At 36.4% G+C, this 16,477-nt stretch overlaps 1 long non-coding RNA gene across 1 annotated transcript; it reads left to right on the forward strand.

The window, feature by feature from the left end:
• On the forward strand, nt 1-9,059 carry LOC148124183 (uncharacterized). The gene is made up of 3 exons (XR_015740132.1): nt 1-89; nt 385-475; nt 8,793-9,059. It is a non-coding gene; the product is annotated as an uncharacterized LOC148124183 (long non-coding RNA).
• The last annotated feature ends 7,418 nt before the right edge of the window (nt 9,060-16,477 follow it).

Genomic DNA, 16,477 nt, shown 5'->3' on the forward strand with positions numbered 1-16,477 from the left:
CAGGTAATCCTCCACCTATGACTATAATGTCTCCTGCCTATTATGGTTGCAAGTCATGAGAGTTGTTCACCCAGTGGACACTTAACAAGGTCAGTTAAAGTTCTAGTTGCTTTCATTGCCGCAACATAAGTATATAAAGATCAACTAGTTTAAATGTAGTACTCTGTGAATTGTGCAAAATGTCCTAATCTGTTAGCCAGGTGAAGCATCTCTGAACCCAGGGAATAAGCTATCGAAAGCAGGAATAAGGCAATTTAGAATACAGATGGTTTCCTTAATACTGAAAATGTTTGTAGTTTGCCTTTATCTTTTAGAACAGGTTGAGCAATCAACTGTCACCAAGCCACACATGGTCTTACTATCATTTTTTCTGCAACCCCCCAGGGCCTGCCACATTTCTTCCTGCTGCTGAAATTCAGTAGGAAAACATCAAGAGACAATGGGCTGATTTCTTTCAAAATGAGAACTGTAAGAGGTATGATACGTCTCCAGACCCACTTACCAGACCCACTGAAGGCCCCCAAATGGGAAAACTGACTCCACCCCTTCCAGGGATGTCGCCATGTCCCTATTAATCTTTTCTTCCTGAAAAAAATGTTTATTTTAAAAAAACAGCAAAAGCTTTTCTCCACGTCATAGTAGGAGAGTATCCCACAGTCAGGACTCTTTTAAAGGGAGGCAATGGCACATGCTTGCTTATTTGCTTACTTAATTAATTTCTAAGCCTGCCTGCTTGCCAATAATTCTGGGCAATTTCCAAGGAGTTAAGAAAAATCAATTAAAAAGTCAATTGCCTTCCTAAAAGCCAGCAGGCTTTGGGGCCCCATGAATTTCAAGAGGGGAATCCCTATCTAAACTACAGTAGAGTTCAAATAACCAGATCGATATTTTTATCTGAGGCAATCAAACTAATCCATTAAAATAGATTTCTAAAAAATATCTCAACATTTCTACTTGCTGAACCATTATACTTGTGACAGAACAAGAATTGTAAGATTGGAAGGAAGTCCAATCCCCTGCCTAAAGGAGGAATACTCAGACATCTTAGACAAATTGCTGCCCAACCTTTGCTTGAAAACTTCCAGTGTTGGAAAACCCTCAACTCCAGAGGTAGGTTTATTCCACCACTTAACAGACTTCACAGTTACAAAATTCTTCCTTGTTTTAGATTTGAATTTCCCTTGGTTTATCTTCCATGCATTGATTCTTGATCAATCCTTGAGCACTATGGTGAATAAATCCACATCCTCTTCCCTGTGACAGTCCTTCACCATTGAAAAACTGCTATCACCTTATTATTTTTCTTTATGCCAAAACAATACCCAATTCTTTTCACCATTCTTCATAGCCTTCAGGCCTCTCGACCTTTTTGTAGCTATTCTTTGCATTCTTTCCCTTCCATAACAAGGGATTTTGAAAACCGGAGCCGTCTTTTGAAGTATTAGCAATCCCCATCCCCTGGTATTTTGTGTCATTTGCAAATTTAACAAACAGCCCTTCTATACTCTTGTCTAGGTCATGTATGAAAACATCAAAGAGCACTGAATCTAAGACAGAACCAACTCCTTCATGTAGATACAGATTTGTTTATTGGGTATGGTTGTTCAACCAATTATGAATTCATCTGATAGTGGAACCATCCTTCCCAAATCATTCTATTTTATCAAGAAGGAAGTAGTGGTCAACATTATTGTAAGCCCTGCTGAAGTCTAAGTGTACAATATCTACATCATTCCTTTGGTTTATTGATCTAGTTGCTCTTTTGAAAACTAACTGGATAAAAAGATTTGTCTGCCATTATCTATTTTGAAAAATCTGTGCTGGCTTTTAGCATCATCATATTCCTTTCTAAGTGCTTGTCAACCCATTACTTGATTATTTTTTCCAAGATTTCTCCAAATATTCACAATGAAGTAAATAAAACACATTGATGTAGGATGGAAGGGAACTTTCAGATTAATATGTTATTTCTGGGCTTTCCAAAATCTTTAAAATACTTTGGCCACTGCTGCAGTTTTCTCAGTCTTATACCAGAAAACTTGCTATGATAAGAAGTGTGATTTTGGTGACACCCATTAGATGGGCTAAGGTAAAGTATTATTTTTGAGATAAATCCGAGTAATCCCTTGGTTTTCTTGAAAATAAACCCTCAGTTTGTGTTCAAACAAGGCTTATAATTACAGCAGGAATTGGCTGGGTTAGTTATCTTATATTGGTTTCAAAAAGAATGGAAAGATAGATTTCTGCTACGCCATAGATTGTATTTATTTACTTCCTGCCTTTATTATTCTTAAAAATAACTCAAGGCAGTGAACACACACACTATTATTTCCTTTTCCAATTTTCCCGACAACAACAACCTTATGAGGTAGGTTGGGCTGTGAGAGAATGATTGGTCCAAAGTCACCAGCCACTTTTCTAAGACAGGATTAGAATTCACAATCTCTTGGCTTCTAGCCTGGTGCCTTAACCACTAGATCAGGGGTAGGGAAACTTGGCTCTTCTATCACTTATGGACTTCAACTCCCAGAATTCCTGAGTGAACCATAAAAGGTTCCCTATCCCTGGCCTACTGGTTTTTCAGTTGTGGGGGAAATCAATTTTTGACTTGAATGGGACTGTTTAATATACAAATGTAGGAATATTTATATTCTTTATATGTCCTACATTTGTATATTAAACAGTCCATTCAAGTCAAAAATTGATTTCCCACAACTGAAAAACCAGTAGGCCAGGATAAGGAACCTTTATGGCTCACTCAGGAATTCTGGGAGTTGAAGTCCATAAGTGATAGAAGTGCCAAGTTTCCCTACCCCTGCACTAGATTAAACTGGCTATCACATTAACTATTATTCAAACCTTGCAGAAAAATACCCTTTACCCTCTTCCACTTTCCTGTTTCTCTTCTTGCTGTGGCCATCAAACCTTTCAAACTAATCAATTTATGGGAACTTTTTATAAAAAAATTTACTGGCTTAAAAATGAGATGAAAAAGCAGATTTCAAGATGATCCAGTTTGAATGACAAGTTTAAGGATTAAAACAATTTACACTAATACCAAATGATACCATATGGGTCTTTTCTTCTGTCTCCCCCATCAACTAGCTTTTTTAACTAAATAAACATTTAGTTTATTTTAATTACTATAACATATCAAGAATTGGGTTTGTTTCATTGTACAACCACTATTTATTCCAGTTCCCCCCCCCACCATTCTGCCTATTTGTTTTCCGGGGTGGGATGAGTATAGTTGCACTTCGTTCTCACATGAGTCATTTATTTATTTAAGGAAATTTACGGAAAAGTACAGCCTGACAGGAAAAAAAGATAAACTGCATGCATGAAGTAGGATTGGTGACCATTTTCAGTAAGCCTGAATGATCTCAACAAAATGGTTGTTCAGAGCAGCGACTGATGATAAGCCAATCATTCTAACATTGTTATGTTAACTAAGAAAGCTTCCTGATATCTTTAGGACTTATTTATTTATTAGATTTATTGTAACATAAACTCTCTGTAAACTTTAGTTATCAGATGTGGAAAGATAGGATAAAGTAAGATTATACATTGTAGCCTGGGGGTGTAAAGAATAGAGAAAATGGTATGGCAAAAGCAACATTATGTTGTCTTTGATAGGCTTTCTCAGTTGACCCCCATATTCATCAGAACTGATAATGTTACCTTATCAGGTAATTAAAGCTCTGCAAGGAAATAACCAAGGACACCACAGTTCAACTCAGAGCTATGTAATGTTCTGTTCTATGGATATCCTCTATTTTTGCATTTGGCTTCAGTCAGTAGATTTCAGAGGTTTTGTAAAAAAACGAAACAGCTTTCACAGTTCTAATTACCCCATCTGTTCGTTTATTTATTTCACATATTGGCATATTATCCCCAATCCACAGACTTTGGTCAAAATGTAAAATAGAATGGGACACTAATTAATTCACCCACATTAGAAAAATATCATAATCTTGGATGGTTGCCTACAGTTCCTCATTCCAGGTCAAAAGTCTACTGGAAAAAAAAGTTGTGGGGTGAAATTTAGCATGCTTTCCAAAATATCAAGAGGAGTGGGCCAAGTATACCTCCAGCGGCAATGTATTCCACAACCTAGGGCTACATATTAAAAAATATATTTTATAATCCACCATCACTTCTCTTACTTTATACAAAACAGGACTTTCAGCAGAACCTTTCTATCCTGCTTAGTAAGGCAATATGTAGTCTTTATAATCAACCCTTTCAATTGAGCCTGGAAAATTACTCTTTCAACTGAGCCATATACAGTTTACTAAGAATTCATATGGGGAGTACATGAGTCTTACAGTCATTCTTTTAACTGAAGATGATTCCTACTAAACATTGATGCTTTGCATTACAGAGTATCAGCTCCTTAATTATAACTTGGTTAAGATAAGGAATCTGTTGGGTATTGCAAAGAGAATCTTCTTTTTTAAAAAAAAATAATAATTATTGATTACAAACCCAAAATATCAAACAAACACAACACACAGAAGAAGAAAGAAAAGAAATAGAAAAGAAGAAATGATTAAAAAACTAACAATTCTACTATCGACAGTCTATGGTTCCTTGTTCGTTATCAATATTGGTGATACATTTACAAATACATCTTATTGCGAATATATAATTATGATTTACATTTTACGTTATTTACTAATATATTTTCTATTTTTGTTCTATACAATCATACCAGCATTCCCAGTTTCTATAATATTCTGATGTTTCTTTTTCCTTAAGTGCTAAGGTTAACTTGTCCATCTCTGCACAAGCTGTTATCTTCTGTATAACCATCTCCTCTGTTGGAATATCTGCTTGTTTCCAACACTGCAAAGGTTATTCTGGCTGCAGTAAGAATATGCAGTATTATATATTTAACACTTTTAGGAATTTGTCTATTAAATATCCCCAATAGGAAGAATTCTGGTTTTAATTCAATTTGCTCTGCCGTTATTTCCTCTAACCATTTTTTTATTCTATGCCAGTATCTTTAGGCTTCAGTGCAGGACCACCACCTATGAAAAAATGTTCCTTGTTTCTTTTTACATTTCCAGCAATTCAGATTCATGTTAGGAGACATTTTTGCTATTCTCAACGGTGAGAGATGCCATCTATAAAACATTTTATAGGCATTTTCTTTATATGCTACTGATCTTGTAATTTTATTATTTCTTGTCCAAACCTTTTCCCATTCTAATAATGTAATGCTACGTCCTATGTTTCTGCTCCAAGCTATCATGTTGCCTTTGACTACTTCTTCTTCTAATTCCGTCTCTAGTAAATAATTATAAAATTTAGTTATTTTTTTTTTATCTGGACCTAATAAAATTTTATCTATTTGTTGTGTCTTAGTATAAATTCCAAAAATTTTCTTGTCCTGGATATATCTATTTTGAATTTGCAAGTAAGCCCACCGGTCTACTTGTAGCCCCTATTCTTGGAGATCTTGCCATGATTTTAAAGTCCCTTGCGCATCAAGAAGGTCTTTGTATTTTATCATTTTATTAAGATCTAGATTGTTTGGATGTATCATCGCCTCCATCGTTGAGATCCAAATTGGGATTTTTAAATAATGTTTTTTTTTTATTTTGTTCTGGTTAGCCAATAAGGAATCTCTAATTATATGTCTGTGGAAATACTTCTGCTTAATTTTCCCAATGTCCCATAAAAATGCATGCCATCCCCTCTGTAAATCATGGCCTTCTAAAAATAAGATCCTTTTATTCGACAGATTTACCCACTCTTTCAACCAGAGTAAGAAGGCTGCACTATAATATAATTCCCAATTTGGGAGTGCCATACCTCCCCTGCTCTTCATATCTTGCATTGCCTTTAGGTTTATCCTCGGTTTTTTCCCTTGCCAGATAAATTTGGTGATTATCTTGTTAAGTTCCACAAAGTAATTTTTATATATTTTTATTGGTATTATTTGGAATAAGTAAATAAATTTGGGAAGAATATTCATTTTTATAGTGGCAATCCTCCCTAAGGAGATTTGCAATTTAACCCATATCTCTAAATCTTTTTTAACTTGCTGTAATAATTTATTATAATTATTTTCCATTAGAGTTTCTATTAGAGTTTTGCATTGAGCCATCAACCAAATTCCTAGGTATTTAACTTTTTTTACTATTTGTAATCCCATTATCCTCTCCAATTTAGTTTTTGTTTTTCTGTTAAATTTTTAGTTATTAATTTCATTTTTTCCCTATTAATTTTAAGTCCTGCAACTTCCCCAAATTGATCTAACTCTTTCAGTAATTCTTGACCTATTTCAATTGATTCCTCTATGAAAAATACCATATAATCCGCAAATGACTAGAGTTTATATTCTTCTTTTTTAATTTTTAGTCCTTTTCTTCCTGGGTTCTGTCTAATTCATGTAAGCAATGTTTCCAAAGATAATATGAAGAGCAGGGGGATAATGGACATCCCTGCCTGACTCCTTTCTCTATTTTTATTGAGCGCGTGTACTCTCCATTAATTATAATATTCGCCTTTTGTGAATCATAAATTGTAGTCACGATGTTTTCAAACTTAGTGCCTAGATTCATATTGTAAATTCGTTGAATTGCCAATTTAAATTGTCAAAGGCCTTCTGTGCATCCAAGAATACAAGGGCTATTTGTTTTTCTGGGTGGGCTTCGTAGTATTCCAAAACATTTAATACTATCCTTAAATTATTCCTGATTTGTCTATTAGGAAGAAATCCGTTTTCAGCTTTATGTATATATTCATTCAATATTTTTTTCAATCTATTTGCTATAATTATAGTAAATATTTTATAATCAGTATTTAACAGGGAAATTGGTCTATAGTTTTGTATATGTAGTGAATCTGAACCTTCTTTCGGAATCAGCGATATCAATATCTCCTTCCATGACTCCGGCATTCTTGCTGCTAGTAGGACCTCATTATATACTTCCACCATGAGAGGTCTTATTTGTTCTCCTATTTTTTTATAAAGTTCCCCTGGTATCCCATCAGGTCCTGGGGTTTTATTGTCCTTTTTGTTTTCTATTGCTGCTTTTAACTTGGGCCACATAATATTTCTAACATTTCCTTCCTCTCCTCCTTAATTATTTTATCTTTAGTAATACCCAAATAGTTTCTTATCATATCCTCATTTACCTCCTTTTTATAAAGATCTTCAAAAAAATTACATGCAATTTCTTTTTTCTGTTCTATCCCTTGTTGGGCATCCCCATTCTCAACTATTAATTGGTAAATCAATCTTTTTTGTTTTTCTTTTTTAAGTTTATAGGCCAACCGACTCTTGTAAAGTAAGAAGGGTTGATTGAATATTGGCATTCGTGATGATAGGTTGTTTTTCTCCAGATAAAGTTTCTTCAATTGTCTTTTGTGCCATCACTGAGGTTGATGGCATTGAAGTTGTTTGTATTGAAGAAGTCTTCTTTCCAGTTTTAAGCGTTGTATTAATGATGGAAGTCATTTCTTGTAAAATTTGTTTTTGTTTTTGTATTATATTAAATATGTTGTCCCAAATTAACATTCATTGTTAAGAAATATCAACTATAAATGGCCACTACACTAAATAATATGATATGTTACAGGATTAACCTCTTGTTATCAATATATATATGTTTTCCAGAACACTTTTACAGCTAATTTCTAAATCAAATATCTGGATTTATAATTCTTAATAATATATCAAATTCCTCTATTTAAATTTAAATAATATTAACCTGTATATCTATAAATACTATAGAATCCCAAATCTCAAAATAGTGTTATAAAATAATATTTCAAATATTTACAAATCTAAATATAGATATATCAACCTTACGATACAATAATTAATTAGTTAATCTATAATAATCACAATTAATTCAATCTACTCAACGCCTATAATCGAATACCAATACCTAAATAATTAATTATCACCTCCCTTTTTATGTGTGTTATAACCAAATATAAACTACAATATTACATGTATCAGTTAAATATATATAAATTACATTTACCACATGCAAAAATCAGTTAAGTTGGTGTCAAGAAATAATTGTTACAATCCGCAAATTTAAATGCTTAAAGTGTCTTAATATAATTGTTCAGTTCTTCAAGATTCCTTCACCGAGCGCACCAGAAGTACAGAGTTGCTGAGTAATGTCTCTGATTTCACTATCTCACCACACTTTCCGCTGTAGTTGTTTCTCCTTTCATTTGAAAGTTTAACAAGTCAATTTTTAGATTCAAATAGTCTCTTTCTTTAATAAATCTTCTTCACTTACTACAGCTCCAGTCCAATAATCCAAACGGAGACTAGTAAATTATTCAATTTTGTTCGTGGAATATTTAAAGTTGTAGTTTAATTCCTTTCTTCAAGTCTTCCCCCATCTCAAATTTGTCCTTCCAATTTCCCCCAAAGTCCACAATTCAAATCCTTCAAAGTTCCCTTAAATTAAATTATTGTTCTTTCTTTCTTCTTTTTTTTTTCTCCCCCAATTATTATCCGTCTCTCAGATCCCTCCGATTCTCTTATCTTCTCTGTCCGATCGCTCGCGTCCTTACCCTCTTCCGTCTCACGAGCACTTTTGCTTTCGCCGCCGCTCGTATCTGCTTTGGCCGCTGTTTTCGGGCTTCGCTCCAACTAAGATACTCCAATATTCAACGGTCAATCAAGATCGCAAATTCTTTCACTCGCACTCTTCTTTCACCACAATCTGTCACTCACTCGCTTCCTCTTGTATGCAATGATCAAGGCTTTAGGACCGCCATTGCTGACAGTCTCTTGTTGTCGGTCTCCGCAGGGTTTCTCTACGTCGCGATGAGAATCTCCTTTTCCACACCATGACTTGAATCTCCCCACACTGGCACACTTTTCTGCAAGATGCGTGCACCCCTAAGAGTCACTCCAACAGCAAGAGGAGATAGCATGAAACCCAGAGCAAGCTTCAGCACCTCCGTTCGCCCATATCTCGTCACCGGAAGTCTGCAAAGAGAATCTTCTTACACAACCTTGTTCTAGACAATGCTCTAATTAAATCTGAGCGCAGATGTGCCCTTTCTTACAAATTACGTTCTGTTGTAACAATTTAATATTCACAGTGGGAGATATAGTTTTAAACAGTGTTGCCAAATTACTTTTTGTTAGATAGAAGGGATGAAATGGAATAGATTAAAAACTATGGCTTAACATTAACTAGGTCAATTTTGTCGTAAGCAGCAAGAGGTTTTGACCTTGCTAATTTTAGCAATCATTCTGAATTTTTTTAAAAAAATGGGTGTTAAAGAAGTGTATTTGAATATGAGCTGTCTAATATGGTACTGAAAAATGAATTCTGGAAGAAGATTTGGTCTTTGATCCAATGCCCACCATTTAACTTTCTATTTTTGCTCTTGGCTTCAGTTAGAAGATTCCAGAAATCTTCTGAAAATTGAAATAGATTTCATAGTCCACAAGTTCTTATTCCTGGATTAAGAAAAGTAACTTTGCTTTAGATTAGACAGGCTATAGAAGAAGATGCTATAAATTCAAAGAAAATAAGGAGAAATAGAAAGCAACCAATAAACCTCTGTTAGAGGAAAATGTGTGACATGGTCCAAGAGCTATCAAAACAGGTAGATATTTGTCAATGGATGAAATATCTTTTTTTAAAAAAGGACTTTTTTGATTAGGAAGAATGGCATAATAGAAATCTGATTAGGGAAAGTCCATGTCTTGTTCACATAGTCATCTGAATTCACCAGCAGTGCATGAATAGCTAGCAGAAAGCTGCAATTGTTCCAAGGGCCGTGGAAAAAGAAATAAGATGAAAATTATTGAACATTTTGTCTTAAGGGTGACCTCTCATCTACTGCTTTCCCTTATGACCACCAGAAACAAACACACACTCGAGAATGTTCTTCTATTATTTGCAAAGCTGTTCATGTTTAACTTGGAATATTTTCCTGGTGAGATTTTTTACAAGTATCCCTTGATTTATGGCCACAATTCAACCCAAAATGTGTTAGTAAGCAAGACAGTCAGGGATGGGATCCGACCGGTATAACTACCGGTTCTGTTGCTCTGCCTCACGCGCGCATGTGTGAGTCGCGTGAGTCATGCGAGTGCAGTTTACGACCTGCTGAGCTGCCCGGACAGCTGAGCAGCGCTCTGTGTGGGTGCGCAGCAGTTGGAAAAGCCCTTTTTTCCTGCTTTTTGAACCGCAGCTGTGCCGCGCAAAGCAGCTGCGGTTGAAAAAGCAGGAAATAAAGGTCAGGTAAGAGCCCGGGTGGGACAATACAGCAGCAGACATAGAACCGGTTCTATGTATGCTCTCTGTCTGCTGCTCTTCAGAACTATCAACCGGAGTCGGAGGACAGAATCGGTAGAATCCCACCCCTGGGCCCCATGATCACCCATCAACCCTAAAAGCCTTGGTTGAAATACTTGGAACCCTTCTACAATTTTTAATTCTTAATGAGTCTGTGTCTGCTGTTCTTCAGAGCTACCGGTTCTGTAGAGCCAGACAGAACTGGAAGAATCTCACCCCTGAAGACAGTGAAGTGTATTTTGCCCCATTTTTATGACCTTTCTTGCCACAGTTGTTAAGTGATGCACTGTAGTTGTTAAGGTAGTAACACTGTTGTTAAGTGAATCTGGAATCCCTATTAACTTTGTCAGAAAGTTGCAAAAGGTAATAAAGAATAACAGAGTTGAAAGAGACCTTGGAGGTCTTCTAGTCCAACCCCATGCACAAGCAGGAAACCCTACACCATTTCAGATAAATGGCTGCCCAATCTCTTCTTAAAAGCCTCCAGTATTGGAACACCTACAACTTCTGGGGGCAGGTCTTTCTAACATTGTGATGTTGGGACCGATTAATTATTCTGTCAGAAATTTCTCCTTAGTTCTAGATTGGTTCTCTCCCCTTGATTAGTTTGCATCCATTACTTCTTGTCCTGTCTTCAGGTGCTTTGGAAAAATAGGTTGACTCCCCATTTTGTGGCAGCTCCTCAAATATCGGAAAACTGCTATCATGTCACCCCCTAGTCCTTTTCATTAAAGTAGACATATTCAATTTCTGCAACCATTCTTAACATTTTAGCCTCCAGCTCCCCATTCATTTTGATGCTCTTCTCTGCACTCTTTCTAAGGTCTCAACAATTTTTTTAATATCATGCTAACCAGAACTGCATGCAGTATTCCTACCAAGACATTATAAAATATTAACACTTCACATGATCTTGGTTCCATTCTGTTGTCAATGCAGCCTAGGATTGCCTTGGCTTTTTTGGCAGCACACTGCTGGCTTATATTTAAGTGATTGCCCATTAGGACTCCAAGATCCTTCTTGCAGTTACTATTGAGCCAGGTATCACCTGTATCAGTGATTCACAATCTTTTTTCACCACCACAAACTCCCTTTAAATACCTTTTGTGGCTACAGACCATGATCACAGACCACCAAGACCTAACTCAAGATTTAAATCATAACATTTCTTCAACACCTTCTATGAAGACTTCATGCTCCCCCTCCCGAGGGGTCTCCAGACCACAGATTGAGAACCATTGACTTATACTATACTTGTGTATTTGGTTTTTCTTGCCTAAATGTAGAACCTTTTTTTTTTAACCATTGAATTTCATTTTTTTAGCTAGGGCCATTGTTGAAGTCTGTCAAGATCTTTCTATATCTTAAGCCTATTCTGCCAACTTGGTGTCATCTGCATATTTGATGAGTTCCCCATCTATCCCCTCATCTAAATTGTTGGTGAAAATATTGAAGAGTGCTGGGTCTAAGACAAAGCTTTGGGATCCCCACACTGCATACATCCCTCCATGTAGTTGTAGTGTCATTAAGGACTTCACACTGAGTGCAGTTTATAGGCTAGTTACTGTTGGTGACGCTGCCTAACCCACATTACACTACTTTATCAAGAAGTAGATTGTGATCTATTTTATCAAATGCCCTACTAAAGTCCAAGTAAATTATACCCACAGCATGTCTCTGGCCTACTAATTTTGTCACTGCAATAAGATTTGTCGGGTGTTATCTGTTTTAGATTATGCCATGATCAAATCATGGATCAAATCATGGGATCAGTGTGCTATTTGACCACTTTGGCCCAGTTCTGGTGAGCCAGTGGGAGTGATAAGCAGTAGAGACCAAACCGGTTCTCTCCGCCATTCTGCTGTTGGGCCTACCTGCTCGCCCGGGTTCTCATACTCACTTTTATCCGTTGAATTTGAAGCACAGCTGCTTTGCGTGGCACAGAATAGTGCTGTGTGGCAGCTGCTGAAGCGACTGGGAGAGTGCAGGCTTGCAGGAGGCAAGTTAGAACACTGCGCCTGCGCAAATGCCTCTGCACCTGCGCAAAGTGTGTGTTTGGCATGCGCATGCATGCAAAGTGTATGCACGCAAAGCATGTCCACCGAGCCACACCCATCGAACCGGTGGCAACAATGTTTGAATCCCACCAATGCATGGGATGGCATTTAATCACATGGCTCTAGGTCATTGTAAACATCATAAATACATGCCAGTTGCCAAGAGGCCTAATGTTTAATCATATGACCATGGAGATATTGGTTGTGAGAAAAATTGTCATAAGTTCACTTTGTTTAGGGCAATTGTAACTTTGAACAGTCAGTAAATGAATTGTTGTACACCGAGGACTATCACTTTGTCTCAGCCACTTACAAATATTTTACACTGGGGAGTCAGATAACATCACCTTTTATTTGGAACTGTCCTATGTTTTCTCTAAACTCCTCTCTCTTGTTAAGTGAGGAAAGAATTAATTGGGAAAGTAGAATAGTGATGGGACATTTTCTAAATATTCCTGGTAGGAACCCTAGAGCTGGAAGCAAAAAAAGACTAGGATTTTGCGGGCATGCAGGGAACTGGAATCTAGCTGGACTGCTTTGCATAGCTGTAGCTCCAGTTAACTAGCATTATTAGGGCTAGAATGGTGAAAGTTGCAATTAAATGCATTTATACATTGGAAAAGGCTATATCAGAATCTCACAGTCTCCCCTACTATCTAGATGGATTTTCATCTCAGTAATTCTACTAGTTCTAGAAACTAGAGTTGGAGCAACATTTTTTATATTTTTCCTTGTGGACCACTGTGGTTGCTATAGGTTTTAACATACCCATACAGATTAGCTTGGATTGGCAGAAAAGAAAGGCAAGGTGAGATCCAAGTTACAGTGTGTTTAAAAACATTGAGGTAATGTTCCAGCAGAAAAAAATACAAAAAGAGCTTTATTAAGACAAGTAGGAGAAGAGAAAACAGCTGCTTACTTATTATTTATATAATAAAAATATATTGATGGTTTGTCTGGTCAAAAAATTCTGTAATTCTTCAACAGGTAGTTGGGATGAGCATCTCTGTTATTAAAAAATATGATCATTAAGTGAAATGTCATGTGACCAGTTGGATTTGTGTCAGTTCCGCGGCATTTTCATTCCAACCCCCCTCTGACAAACCATTGGGAAAGCACTGTCTTACAGGCCACTTTGATTCTTCCTCAAAGCAATAAGCCACCATTGCATTATATTGCATTATTCTGTAAGAGCTTGTCGTTCATCTTATGCTCTATAGTACTAATGCCTCTTAATTCATTTTTAGTCTGTTAATCCTCTCTTACCTTCCTAAGTACTGTACTTTCTTAAGTAGGGGATCCCCCACATCCATTCCTCTTCCTTGTCCAGCTCTACAAACAGGGACTTTCCGAATCATTATTTAGATCAATTTCATGGCCTTGAACAAAGTCAATAGACCTGTTGAAATTCCTAAACTTCAAAAGGGGGAATAGATCTCATCATTAGAAAACACTGAGGCTCTCTGGATTTGGTGATACAGGAATTGGATTTAATGGTCGTAATAAAATCCAAATCAGAAGTTGGAAATGCTGGGTTTCAGTTGAATGGATAGCTCCAAATCTATTGATTGGTGTATGACTTGTTCAACTTCTAATTTCCAGCCATCATATAGCATATCACACCCAGAAGACATCAATACTACTAAAAACACCTTTCTTTTGGAATCAATTAAAAGTTGGAGCCCAAGATTCACAGGCTAAGAAACCAAGCATGGTAAATAGCTTTGTTGTTCAGGAAAACTCCAGGTCTCATGTAAATGGCTTAAAGTACTTCTAAGAAAAAATGCAGAATTCTTTGGCCCAGATGTCCATGATTCATGAGACTTCAGTTCTTATATTTCTTTCTTATAATTCACAATGTAATCTGAAAATGCCTTGCCTTTAGCAGTTTATTGGTATTCTCCAAAGCCCAGAGCAGGAATCATGGAATTGGAGGTGGGATATAAAAAGCACAGATTCAGAAGGATAACTCAAAAGATTAGTTGTTTCCAGTCAGTAGTTGCAAATGATTATTTAATCATTAGTTAGAAGAAGCAGCAGCTCTGGCTTAAAGAATAAACCTTGTAGATATGCAAAAACATTAAAGATTAATACATTAATACCCGATCTCCTGATAGGGTATGCATAGCTAAGAATTGGAAAACAAAAAAATTGAATTAATCACAATCTGGCTTAGGAAAATATGGAAAAAAATAAGCATCCTGCATGGAAATAGGCTCCTTAGCTTGACCCAAGAGGAGTAATCACATTTTCCCTCATTCCCTATGGAAAATGCATTCATAGGAATCTGGGTGCTGATACCATAATATCTATATGGCACTAGCAGAGGTGGTATTCAGCAGATTCTGACCAGTTCTGGAGAACTGGTAGCGGAAATTTTGAGTAGTTCAGAGAACCGGCAAATACCACCTCTGACTGGAGATTTTACAGTATCCTTCCCCTGACACACCCACCAAGCCACACCCACAGAACCAGTAGTAAAAAAAATTGAATCCCATCACTATGGTATATTACAATCTGCAACTTTAGGTTCTCCACTACTAGCTTAGCATTATTTCCATATGGATCAATGGATTGCCATTTCAGAATAAATCAAAGTCAAAAGCCAATAACAGATTAAATTTTCATACAATATTAAACAAACCACAGTAGGAGTTACCAAGGTTTGTTTATCTACTGCTGTTAACAGAAAGTAGCAGGTGGGAAGAATCAAGCCACATGCAAAAGTATACTGTTCATTCCTAACTAAGTCTCAGATCTTAAGAAATATAGCTTACCATGCATATAAACATAAAAAACACCTCAAAATCAGAGCAACATTTTTCAGCAAACACATATGGGAAGAAGCCATTCCTAATATTGACCTTCTAAAATTATCCAGTATAGTACCCGAGTGGCTAGTTTACTAATATTGTCATCCAATTGGTTTAGATCCTTTGCCAATACAATACAAAATAAGAGAAACAATGTAACAGCCTGGATCTGCTCATACTGTGTGTTCAAGGAAGTACAAAGGGATTTTAACTATAAAAGAGCACAATAGATTAAGATCTCTTGGAGGCTTGATAACAGGTCAAGAGTGATAAAAGTGTGTAGTTGGCTGAAGGGCAAAATGCCAAACAAAAGAAAGACTGTTCTGAGGGACTTTTTATTCTCTGAACATATTTTAATCCTTCAATAACAAACCAATCTTTTGTGAGCTCAATATTGCCATTTCTGTTCTTTAAAAAAAAAAACATTTTCTTTCTCTAGAGATTAGGTGAACTATTATACACCACCCCCTACGATACTATGGAAACCAAGACACAATGGTTCCCAAGGCTTGCTACTTTGAGGTACTGTTTCTGACCTGATACCTCTCCAGGTGTGTGGACTGCTGCTCCCATGAGCTCTAGTCATCCAAGCTGTTGGTCATAATGCTGGGGTTGATGGAAACGGAAACCCGAAATATCTGAAGAATACATAGTTGGATATCTATCTAAAGAATATTTCCCCTTTCCCCCAGGGAGTTAGACTTGGAAGTATAATTCACTGTCCTACTTTGCAACCTGGGATTGGAAAAGAATGACAATCAGTGGTCCAAGTACCAACATTTCCAATCCTGAAAATGAGAAGTTTAGATAGTTTGAACAAATTATTATCATTGCCATTATTACAAAGGAATTGAGTAAGGAAATAAATAAATATGCAACAGGAATGCAGCAATCATTCACCACAGTGATACCTATTCCCCCAATCAGTTGATTCAGGGTGTGCTATGGTTGGTGGAAGTCTTGGTCAATGATGGTTAAGAAAAGCTAAGTGGGGTCAGACCAGGAACAGGTACATTTCCTGCATGGATTGTCATCAGGTGGACCAACTGATTCAAACGCCTCTTTATTTTTATGTTATTCCTAAAAAATACTGCAATAGCGTAAGATAAAGGCTTGGTTTTGTTATTTATTTTTTATTTTACTCTGATCCTTGAAGGCCAAACTATACAAGAATGCATTCATGCTTTCGCAAGAGAATGCTTATATTTGCATTTATTTTAAATTTGGATCCAGTTTAATTTTGAAGATGTTGGGTAAATGTTGGGTTAATGTGGGTTTAGCCACATTAATGCCTGTAGTGATATCATAT

Source organism: Pseudonaja textilis, chromosome Z (genome assembly GCF_049901715.1).
Source record: "Pseudonaja textilis isolate UNSWEBS1 chromosome Z, rPseTex1.2, whole genome shotgun sequence".
NCBI lineage: Eukaryota > Metazoa > Chordata > Lepidosauria > Squamata > Elapidae > Pseudonaja > Pseudonaja textilis.